Raw genomic sequence first — 12,951 nt, forward strand, 5'->3', positions numbered from 1 at the left:
AAGAAGGACTGACGCGGTTGAGAGTTCACCAGGGGGAAGCCATTTTAACTTGCGTGCTCGTGCGAAAGTGCTGACTCTATTTTGACAACATGGGGGCATATGTAGGTAATTCACATTTTGAGATTTTTAAGGAATCTCTATTTGAGAATTGCAAAATGGAATGTGGGTAAAAATGTGCAATTTTTTAGCGAATCTCAAACATTCCTTAATTGCGATTAGTAAATTGAGAATCGCAATTAAGGGATGAGTGTCCGATTCATTCCTATGGGCCAAGAGGCCCATAGGAATGAATGGGGATACATTCTCAAATTGCAATTTTCTATGAGAAAATCTCAATTTGAGAATCGCAATTCCAAGGGTGTCAGGGTGTCCACTCCAAAGGACACCTGTTGCACCCCTGGAATGTGCCTGTAAGTACATGTGGCACATATACATGCCCTAAGGGCATGTCTGTGAGCCACATGGCACTTTGAATTTAAAAAAAAAATCATTTTGAAAGGAATTCGCAAAATACCATCTACTTGGAGTAGGTGGTATTTTGCGATTCCTTAAGCCCAAATCACTATTTCCAAGGCACCCCTACATAGCATTTAAGTAATCGCAAAATTGCGATTCCTTAAATGCTTGAGCAAATGGGGCACCTACATACCAAATCGCAATTCTGCGAATTCCGGCGTTTGCGAATCGCAAGCACCTACCTACATATTCCCCATAATGATTTCAATTTGTGGTCACACCACTAAATTACTGTGATCACCCTTTAATGTTCACATTGAACATCAAATATTATTCAATCCACATACAACTGTCAATGACAAAGGAGAAACATCTTCATATAACAGACTATAAATATATACATTACATATCCCACATCAGTTTGATATGATATGATTCAACACCTTTATTGCGCATAGCTACTCAAAGGAGTGTCACGGCGCAGTACCAGCTGGATGGTTAGGATGGAAGCACGCACAGTTTATTTAAAAAAAAAAACAGGCTTTCAGCTTCTTTTTAAATAACCATGGATCGCTTACAGCGCACCAATTCCAGCGAAAGCAGATTCAAAGCTACAGCCCCAAAAGGGAAAGTGATCTGCCATCAGCTCTATGCCGGCGTATGTTGGAGGTACAGAATAACCCTGGCCTTAATACTACGCTAACAGAGCATGCAAAGTTTGTACTAATTTGCACTTTGAAAATTGCACATAGTACAGTACCGAAACTGTGCTTAATCACGAAGCGTAGCAGCTAAATCAACAACATCCTCAGATGCTTTAAAAAAACAATCTTACATGCTTAAAAGCATATAACCAATTCACAAAAGTGAACTTTTATAATGAAAACATTAGGCAATGACAGAGCTGATGATTTTGGGGTCCCCCCCTAACCTAGGGGGAGGACCAAGCAGATGCCTTGAACACAAAGAGCATAAACAAAAATCAAATGTTGTTGCACTTCAGTGGTGGTCCTATCCTCTAAGGACCACCCCAAGCACAGTAATTGGCAAAAAACACAATCCCAACCAAAGGCCCTGCCATGCATTATGGGACGAGATTAGCAGTGGGCAGTGAATATTATAGTATCCAATATTAAAATATTTCTACAAAGAGCTGCAGTTCACCTAGTCATTATTGGATGTCTCTCACGAGTCAAATACAAAACCATTGAAACTCTTTCATCAAGCATTTGCATTTGACTCGTGAAGGACATCTAGTAACCACCAGTTGAACTGCAGCTCTTTGTAGAATTATTTTGATATTGAATACGATATAATATTCACTACCCACTGCTAATCTCATCCCATAATGCTTTGCAGGGCCTTTGGTTGGGAATGTTCTTTTGCCAATAACTGTGTTGGGGTGGTCCAAAGAGGATAGGGTCACCACCAAATCGTTCAATAAGATGTGCTTTTTTGTTTACAAGGCATCTGTTTGATACTCCCCCTAGGTTAGGGAGGATACCAAAATCATCACCTCTCTCACTGCTTGCTAATTTTTCAGTTTCACTTTTGTGAAAGTACTAAATGCACTTTAGCATATAAAGATAGAGATAATTATTTTATCATAACTAGCACTGTACAGATGCTATTTGCAATAATTTAGTAATTTTTTCACAGTGCGTACAAGTACACAGTGTCATCAGCTACACTATGTGTACTATGTGTAGTTCAAAGTATAGTACGTGAAGCTACGTGTAGTGCTGCTATGCAAACTTCGCCCAGGCCTACAGAACAGCAATTTATTCCAGGTTCGCAGTTGCCTCAATGGATTGTAGAAGCTGAATCTGGCCCTCAAGGAGATAGGACCTTTGCCATACAGGGTGGCATGGACCAGCACCAAGAACTTTAACTTCATTCTTTCCCTAAGAGGAAGCCAATGGAGATTCCAAAATTTGGCCTAGTACTTCCCTCCTTGGAAGGTAGAGCAGGAGCCAAGCAAAATGCATTGCCATAGTCAATGCAAAACATGATTAATGCTTGAATGACCATTTTCTTAGCATGGAAAGGAAGATGCAGTAGAAATTTCTTCAGCGATCTCATGGTCCCGAAGCAGGTTCCAGCCAGCCTTTTGATATGGGGTCCAAATGATAGCCCATCATCAAACCAGATCCACACACCTTTTACCAGTCCTCCTTGGGAAGCCAGCTGTGGCACATCATCTGGCCAGAAGGTGAGCCAGAACTGTGGGGGGAATTCTCCAAAGAGGAGAATTTTAGTTTTGTCCTCATTACATTTCAGTTGCTCTTTTGCTAGCCAGTGGAAGACTGAGGTGAAACAGGATTTTGCATTAGAGCTATTTACCTCTTTTCCCTTATTCCAGGAAAAGAGCAACTGTGTGTCATTCGCATAGGAGATCACTTTTGCGCCGAGTTTGTCTGAAAACTCGATAAGAGGGGTAAGATAAATATTAAACAGAGTAGGACTCAATGCTGAGACCTGAGGAACCCAAGTGCCCAACTTTTATGGACCTGCTCAGTGGGGGGGGGGGGTCCAGATTTGTTGCCTTCTGCCTTACAGGAAGGATTTTAGCCAACTTCATGCTGACCCTAACACTCCTATCTTGTGCAAATAATGTAATAGAAGGGCAGGCAGCATCACATCAAAGACCGTCGACAAATCCAATAATACAAGTCCTACCCCACCCCCTGTGTCCAGGGTACCCCAAAAAGCTTCTGATACCTCTACTAGCACTGTTTCTGAGCTATGCAAGCCCTGAAGCCTGATTGACTCCAATGAAGGAGCCCACTGAGCTCCACATGCCTCAATAGCTGTCTAATCACCTGCTTCTCAAGAATCTTAGAAAAAGCTAGTAGTAAGGAAAAGGGCCAGTAATTAGCAGGGGTGGTTGGAAGTGCTGTAAGGCGGGAGGAGCAGGAAGGAGAGCGGCCAGGCAGGGGAGTGAGGTTCCGTGACAATTGTAAGTGGTGTTTTCGATTCACACGAATATGGTCGAGTCTAGTATCTATGAACCGCAAATGACGAGTTTAGCAAGTGTGCGCAGTTTCGCTGTGCTAACTTAAACCGTTCGTTTGTTATGTGGGTTTGTCATCTGTACCCACGGGTTCCATCTTAGATACGGCATCCATTTTGTCTCTTGCCCTCAAGTAGCCAGCGAACGGACGCTGTCCGCTTCGCGACCCTGGGACTCCCAAGATATTTGCGGAAGACACATGTTCTTTGAAAGTGTCTTTATGACGAGGGGGATGCTACTGTAAGGCAGATGGCGCCGCTCGAGGCTCATCTTGCCGCACGGGCTTATTGTCTCAGTTGTGCATCTCATTAGGCACGTCCCTTTGATGCCTGTATCTCGTGCTTCTCGACACTCCCCTTTTACACCCTTTCCGATCTCCCCACTGTCTCCGTCTTCCTCTGCACCTGTCTTCGTTCCTATTTCGACCTACTTTACTGCTGATTGGAATTTGCTAATGGTGGGAAGATGGGTTTTTACAGTTGGGAACCGCCAAATGTTTCCGCACTTATGTTCCGGATCTTGTGTGTTTCAAAGTGATCTAAGCGACCCCTCTGAGAGCGACTTGTGGGAACCAGGTTGTAAACTATTGTGTATCATGTTATCCTATGGGTAGAAACTGTATAAAAGGAGCGATCCACAAATACAATTTGAAGCAGTCTCCCCGAACTACACTCGATGTACTTCTTGTGACTTCTGTGTTCCCTGCAGTAAATAAACCTTGACTCTTTTGACGCCGAAGGAAGTGTCCCGTGTCTCTGTGATTTGTACGCCGGAGCAGGTTACCCACGAAGGTTTCAGGTGTTGTGCCCTGGCACCGCTGGGTCCAGAGAACCCAGTCCTTCAGTTGGCGCCCAACGTGGGGCTGCATCAGTGGTACCGGTCCAAGCCTGACGATCGTGAGGAACTTCGTGTGAAATCTCCGAGGGAAGGTGCACCCCGCTTCATCGATCCTGTTGTCGAAATAAGTGGCCCGAAGACTTTTCCCGCGAAGATTCCCGCCTCCTAACGGCTGCGACGGACTGCTACCCTGACTGTAGACCTGTTTTGGCGCCTGGCGTAGACCTTGGTATAGCGAGACGATTGACGGGCCTTCCTGAGGACGCCATTGATCTTTGAGTTAAGTATTTGTGGGTCGCTCCCAGAGTTCTTGGTTGTAGACACTTTAGCGAGTGTTTTTGTTGTAGACACTTTAGCGAGTGTCTTTGTTGTAAACACTTTAGCGAGTGTTTTTGTTGTAGACACTTTAGCGGGTGTCTTTGTTGTACACGCTGTGTGAGTGTTTTTGTCGGTGACACTTTGCTAGCGTACTTTGTTGTTGTTGTATTTGTTTGACGACTGCAGCCGCCAAAGACCGAGGGTTTAGTTCTTTGCTGGGACTTGGTAAATCCCGAAATCCCGTAACCCTTGAAGTTTGTGAAACTCGGCTAGTGTGCAAGATGCCTGGTCGCAGTACTTTGTTCAGTTGCTTTAGACCTTGTGGTGCGGATTCCCTGCTGGAGGACTCGTGTCCGATACCTCCGGTTGGAACTCCTACATATGACTTATATAGCAAACATGGGCTAGGCCCGATTGCTTTTAACGATTATTGGATCAAATATACAAAGAAAGACGGCGATCTTCGTTGGCCACCTCACGGTAGCTTCGAAGCGTCGATCTTAGATAATTTGGAAATAAAGTTGTTCGAACGCAAATCTAGGCCGGCCATGTTTGATGCCTTTCGGTTCTGGCGCAAAGAAGCCCGACAGAAAGAGATCAGACAAAATAAACGTAGTCAGCGAGATACTGTTGCTACTATAGTGAAGAAAGCTGAGCAGTTTCAGCGTGATAAGGAGGATAAGGATAAGGAAGTGTTTGAGAGATTACAGCGTATGTCCATAGACAAATGCTATCCTGTTTTGTCTACGGAGTCGGATAAGAAGGAAGAGGCAGTTGAGGATTCTTTAATGTCCTATCTTATGAAGTCGCCACCTCCGTACGTACAGGGTACCGCAGCTCCTGTGGTCCCTGCCGTACCTGTTCCACCAGTTCCTCAACCTGCACTTGCTCTTCCGACTGTTCCTGCTCCTTTGCCTCTTTCTATTCCTACTGCTCCTCCGCTTCCACATACTCCTGTTCCCGCTACTGCTCACGCTACTGCTCCTGTGTTGTTAACCCCTGTTGCTGCTAACGTCTCTACTCCTTCTCTTGTTAGTCCTGTGTCTTACTCTTCTCCCTCTACTCGTAATCGTGATTCTCCCCTTGCGACAAACTTCTTTCAGTCGCTCGGACCTGTTTTTGGGTCTGCAGGTTCTGATGGTCCACAGAGACGTAGCCAGCTTCCTGGTAATAGAGAACGTGTTGCGCTATACAATATGGCGATGGGTTGGATGATAAACCCTGTTAGAAATCCACCTCGTGTTGTCCTCGAAACGTTTGATCAATTCAACATACCTACTCAGAGATATGTGTTTGATGAAATGTGCAAGTTCTTACATGATCAGATAGCGGACAATGCGCCTGACGAGGTGCTGACCGCCCTGTCTGAACTCCGGCTTCAGTTCGCAACTGGACTGATAGTCGACACTAATGTCCGACGTGCTATTGAACGGTTGCTATCTCTTCGTCCCGCTCCTATTCCTCATGCATTGTTCGTTGAGGACATTGAACAACGAGATGGGTCTGGCCAATATCCTATGCGAGAAGTTCCGCCAGTTTGGGTACCCGCTGATAATACTAATGCTAATGCTCCAATACCAGCACATTTCCAGAGAGTGTGGATACACCTCCCTTGGAAACGATCGGAAGTGCTTCAGGTGAAACAAACTTTGCCTGATCCTCGCAAAAATCCTGCGGGGTATTACAAAGAATTATCGCAGCTCGTGGACGCTACGATAATGAATCTGGCCGATATCGACATGTTGTTTGGCAATGTCGTACCGCAACCGGTATGGGCCAAGATTCGTCACCAAGATCACGCGAATGAATTAGGTGGTGATTGGGCTGCCATTACCGCGGCAGACGCTGGACAAGTGGCTGCTACTAAACCCGATCAGTTGATTGAACTTCTTCCCCAGCGAATCATTACATTAATGAAAACGCTTATGCCAGCTATGAGGGTAAATTGGGATAAGTTGTCAGCCTGCAAGCAGAAGAAAGATGAGAGTGTTTCAGACTTCTTTACGAGGTTCGAGGAAACATTCGTCGATCATAGTGGGCAGGATATGGGTACTGAGGGTGGACAGAGGTTGTTTGTGGATAAATTCGTATCGAACTTATTGCCCGACTTGAGCCATAAATTGAAAAATTCAGAAAGTTCATGGGCCGTTTCTACCTCAGCTCAGATATTGGCTACGGCACAATATTACGAAAATAGAGAAAAAGAGGAAAATGACCGTGCCGATAAAAAGACGAAAGAGCTGAAAACTAAAGTGTTGTTACAACAAGCATATCCGCCGCGTTCTAATCAGAATGCGCCTCAGCAGAATAGATCGCAGTCGCAATCAAATCGATCGCAGCCGCGTAATGATTCATCTTTTCAGAGATCTTCGTTGGGGTACAACCAATGTGCTTATTGTAGACAGGAGGGACACATTAAATTCAATTGTCCTGCTTTGAATGTCCGTAGTGGTGGTAATTCGTCTAGAGGAGGTCGTGGTGGTGCACAGCACGCATCACGTGGTAGAGGTCGTGGTGCTCAGAACGACTGTTCTGATAACTCGTCAAATTCTAATAATTGTTTCGACCAACGTGGATCATCGCAAGGACGATCTGCGCAGTACAATGTAGACGATTATTACGTCGATCAGGGAACTGACGATAGTAATTACTAGGACAGCCAAAGACAAGGAGAGGGAGTGGTATCAGTTCCGGTTGATCAGAGAGGGCCTTACGTCGCAGTTGCTACATCGGGCGTCGTTGAGCCTTTTCTGTTGGACACTGGTGCAGCGAAAAGTTCTATCATGCATTCGAAACTCCCTGGCGCACCTTTGTCTGGCTTAACAAATGTATCTGTTGGATTCTCTGGCGCCCCCGTTAGCAATCCAGTTTCGCGCCCTTTGCCCCTTAAAATTGGGCCTCGTGAGCTCGAAGCTCCGTTGATTTTAACCACTGGTTGTGGTGAAAATCTTTTGGGTCTGGATTTGCTTAAACGCTTGTATGCGACTTTGTATTGTTCTCCTGCGGGTGTAAAGCTTACGTTAGGAGAGAGGGTAGTCTCTCCCATGTACTTGTCCCTCGATAAGCTTCCACCGGAATTGAGTTCTCTTCCTGCACCTTTGTGGGCGACGGGTCCAAATGACGTGGGCCTACTTGATATCTCCCCTTATGTTGTTCAGTTGAAATCGAATGTGCGATTGCCACGTATTCCCCAATATCGTATCTCCCTTGATGGTGAACGAGCTTTGTTAGCGATCATCTATGATTTGATCGAGAAAGATGTCATTGAAGAAACTCGGGGAAACGTGTGCAATAGTCCTGTACTGCCCATTCTTAAACGTACTGATCCTACCAAACCGCCTGTTTATCGTTTTGTTATTGATTTACGGGAGGTGAATAAAATTGTGGTTCCTCAATTCCCTGTTGTGCCTGACATTACGGCGCTACTGACTCTGATTCCAGCTACGGCTTCATGGTTTTCGGTGATTGATTTGAAAAATGCGTTTTTCAGCATCCCGATTGCCGAAGAGAGCAGGGACCTTTTCGGTTTCTCTCTTGGTGGACGTAGCTTCCGGTTCAAACGCGCTCCTCAGGGCTACTGTGAAAGTCCATCGATTTACAGTCAAGCTTTGAAGGGTCAACTAGATGCGTTTAGGTTGCCGGTTGGTGCGGCTTTAATCCAATACGTCGACGACTTATTGGTGGCTGCTGATACTCAGGACATTTGCAAAATTGCTACAGTGTCGTTGCTGCAACATCTCTGTGAGTTAAATCACAAGGTGTCACCTTCTAAACTCCAATATTGTTGTCAAGAAGTAACCTATCTAGGTCACTTATTGTCAAAGGAGGGAAGGAGATTGACCCCAGAGAGAATTGCAGCGATTGCGCGCATGGCTGTGCCACAAACCCAAAGAGATGTGCGTGCCTTTCTAGGTATCACATCGTACTGCAGGCAGTGGATTCCTAATTTTTCATTGCTAGCGAAACCGTTGGTGGCTCTTACGTGCAAGGATGTTTCGACTCCTTTACCATGGACGGAAGAATGTCAGAAACGTTTTTCTGAATTACGTGATTCATTGTGTTCGGCCCCTGTGTTAGGTACCCCTGATTACAGTAAACCGTTCACGTTATATGTTCACGAGAGGGAAGGTTGTGCTTTAAGCGTCTTAACGCAACCTTTTGGTGGTAAGCAACGTCCATGTGCATATTTTTCCTCGACCTTAGACCCAGTAGCTAGAGCATTGCCGAGTTGTTTGAGAGCAACTGCGGCAGCTGCGGTCTCCATCCGACAATCAGCAGGATTGGTCATGGATAATATGCTTACGGTGATGGTTCCGCATGCAGTCGATACTCTTTTGAACCGTACGAAAACTCAGCACTTGACGAGTGCGAGGTTATCTGGGTACGAATTGACGCTCTTGGCAAGCCACATTCAGATAAAACGTTGTAATGTCCTAAATCCGGCAACTTTGTTACCAATTAGTGCAGAGTCAGATGCAGTAACAGAACATGACTGTTACTTGCGGACAGAGGAGGAAACAAAAGGTCGTGTGGACCTTAAAAACACCCCATTGGAAGACCCGGATGGCATCCTGTATGTGGATGGGTCATGTTTTAAATTGCCGAATGGTGATGTGACTACTGCTTATGCTGTGGTGACATTGAATACTGTTGTTGAGACTGCGAGATTGAATCAGAATTCTGCCCAAGCTGCAGAGCTGATCGCTCTTACTAGAGCATGTGTATTAGCAAAAGGTAAACGTGTGAATGTGTACACCGATAGTCAGTATGCTTTCGGTGTAGCGCATAGTTTCGGACGATTGTGGCGAGAACGTGGTTTCTTGACGTCACATGGCACGAAAATACAGCATGGCCAGCTTGTGAACGATCTTTTGGATGCATTGACTTTGCCTGCTCAAGTTGCAATTGTTAAATGTAGTGCGCATCGTAAGGTGACGGATGATGTTGGTCGTGGTAATGCGTTTGCAGATGAGATTGCTAAGGAGACTGCCCGGAACCTTAGCACTCGAATGTATGTGACGAATTCGGTTAGGTGGCCTACAGAATCAAGTATGTGTGAGAATACTATAGAGAGTGTGAAAGCAATTCAGAATGAGGCCACCGACACTGAAAAGATGAAGTGGAAAGAAAGTACGGGAAGGTTGGATGTGAATGGTTGCTGGATTGATTTGTCAGCACAGAAAAGATGGATGTTGCCTGATGCGTATGTACTGGCCGTTGTGCAAATGGCACATGGGTTAGCACATATTAGCGCGAAAGGTATTTGCAAGTTGTTGGCTGATGTGTGGAAGAATGATGGAATTACTAAGTGTGCTGAACGTTTGGTGAAGAATTGTATGGTGTGTATAATGTACAATCCTGGCAAAGGAACCCCAACTCCCCCTGGCAGTTTTGCTCCTCCTTCGTATCCCTTTGAGGTGATCCAATTGGACTTCATCCATATGGAGCGATGCAATAACCTGAAATACGTTTTGGTTGTGGTTTGCGCATTCTCCCGATGGGTCGAGGCCTATCCCCTCAAAGATAATACTGCTCTGTCTACTGCGAAAATCCTACTGAAGGAATACTTTCCTCGGTATGGAATGCCTAGAGTCGTGTGGTCAGATAACGGAAGTGAGTTTGTTGGAAGTGTGATGAGGAGTGTGTGTAAGGGCCTTGGAATTAATCAAAAATTCCACAGCGCCAATCATCCCCAGTCAGCTGGATTGGTTGAAGGGTACAATGGCACCCTTAAACTAAAATTAGCGAAGATCCAGGCTACGACTGGACTTTCGTGGCCTGACGCTTTGCCTCTAGCATTACTGTCAACTAGGGCGACTGTACACTCCCGAATAGGGCTTAGTCCCTATGAAATAGTGTTCGGCCGTCCTGCGAATGTGTGGGGGGTTCCTAGGCCAGGTATATTCGTTGATCTTGAGTACCCGATGTTGATTGACTACTTACATGACTTGACTGCTAAACTGAGGTTAATTCATCAACAGGTTTACGACGCCTTGCCGACGCAGACGGAGGGTCCAGGCCACCAGCTCCAGCCTGGTGATTGGGTTGTCACCCGAAATTTTTCGCGCAAGAAGAATCTGGACCCCCGCTTTGTTGGACCTCACCAGGTGCTTTTGGCCACGAGGACTGCCGTTCGTCTTGAGGGACGGAAGAACTGGGTACATGCTACCCATTGTAAGCGAGTCCCTATTCCTTTGCCGGCAGACCCGTGGGTGAGGAAAGGCATTGCGTCAACAGAAGCAGCGACATTGCCGGCGTTTGTACCTTTCAGTGACGCACAACTTGTTGGTGAACACTCAGTGCAGCAGAAAGCCATTGTTGGAACATTGTCAGCAAAAGACTCAAGACCAAATCAACAAACTGATCAACAGGACGCTGTCTCTTCGACAGATCCTTTGTTCGACGTGCAGACACGTCCCGGGAAACATCGATATTCTTTGCGATCTCACACTAAGGACAAATAAAAATTTTTGCTTGCTTTGCTGAAATTGATAACTGCAATATCTTCGTTTCCCATGATCAACTTTGAACATTCGTATCATTGAAAATTGTTTTGTATATATATATATATATCAAGCTTCTTCCTTGTATCTTTTTCCTTCCACAGCTGAATTATTGTGCTAAATAAATACATATTGTGTATTGAGGGCCGTAGGGCCGCGCGCGTACCTCCTTCTGGACAGTAGGTCTTGACGCTAGGTTAAAGGCCGTCGGTTCCTAGGAACTCCTGGGAATTGACTATTGCTGCACAGAACGAAGTGCGTCAAGAAACGTTGCGGACGGTCGTAGGGAAATGGCATTTTCAAAGCTGAACGATTTGGAAGGAGCTCAGGCATATAGAGTCAAGCTGCAGAAACTCAGTCGTACGAAATGTTTTGTATCCCAATTGTTTGTATTGTTTTTAACTGCTTCCGCATTTTTGGCGGGTGGGGTGTATTACACTATGTCTTACTTCTTACTTCCTACCCCTACTCCTACTCCTTACCCTAACATTACTTCTACTGCTTCTCCTCATTCCTTTCATATGTTACCAGAACACGAACAGGCTAGACGTGTAGAATTCCGCAACAATTCCTTTATCCAGCTCCTCCATCAGCATCAGTTAGTGGTTAACACTACTAATTGTTGGGTGTGTGGGTTGATGCCACATACTACGGGTAAGGGAATTCCATATCTGGTGTTACCGTATAGTTCCCAAGGGTCAGCTCGAGCATACCAAACAATGCTTCGAAGCGCACTAGGTTTCCACCCCTCTCCAGAACGTTCCCCCAAACCGGGTCCTACCTCATGGCAGTGGGTGGTATCGATGATAATACAGGATTTGGAAGATGAGATCTATGATGCTTATCTCATCCCTAAGGCAGAGGTACAAGCCTATAGGGCACCGAATAAAGGGGAATATAGTACGTTCACTAATGAAAAGCAGCTTAAAAGCTCGTCTCCAATATGGGTCGTACCCCACACTGGTAATCTTTGTCTTGTGGGTCGTGGCTCGCAAGCCTCACTTGGAGTAAGTGCTTGCACTGAAAGTTACGTTCTGTCAATGTCCCCGATCCCTGTGCTTCTGGCTGCCAAGGGTACGTACTTCATCTGTCATGATCGTGCATACACATGGTTGCCCGCAGACTTCATGGGCTCATGTTTTGTTGCAAATCTGTTGCCTCCGACGTTTACTGTAGATGCCGATTATCATAAGACTAGAGTTGTACGAGGCGTAATTAGTGAAGAGGATACTGCCGGTCAAGAGGCAGGAGACTTTTTCAAGGGTTTCCTCCCGTTTTGGGGACCTATGGTTAATAGTAGGAACCTGAGACATTTGACTCGAGTGGTAGAATCGACAGCTAACATTACTGCCAGTGCCCTTGGTAATATCACCACAGAACTTCAGGCGGAGAGACTTATGACATTACAAAACCGTATGGTTTTAGATGTTGTCTTAGCAGATCGCGGTGGGGTATGTAAAGTGATCCATTCGAGCTGTTGCATTTTCATACCTGATAATGCTCCTACTGTCTATCAAGCCATCTCGAAGTTGCACAAGATCTCCGAATCCATACACGTGGATGTAGGGGATTGGACGCTACTTGGTTGGTTTTGGGGCCTGGTGTCGACTTGGGGTTGGAAGATTCTGACGATCATCGGGGTTGTGGTAGTGTTCCTGTTCACGTGTTGCCTTTGTGTGCAGTGTGGTCCTGCCTTATGTGGCCTCTGTGCTACAACGTGTATGAGACAACCATCTGTTACCAAGGGGACTCGGTTGGACAGAGCTATGCTACAACGACATCTTGATGGTCTGATGAATATCGAGTATGATTCCGACTAGTGCT

The sequence above is a fragment of the Lissotriton vulgaris genome, chromosome 1_1 (assembly GCF_964263255.1).
Source record: "Lissotriton vulgaris chromosome 1_1, aLisVul1.2, whole genome shotgun sequence".
Lineage (NCBI taxonomy): Eukaryota > Metazoa > Chordata > Amphibia > Caudata > Salamandridae > Lissotriton > Lissotriton vulgaris.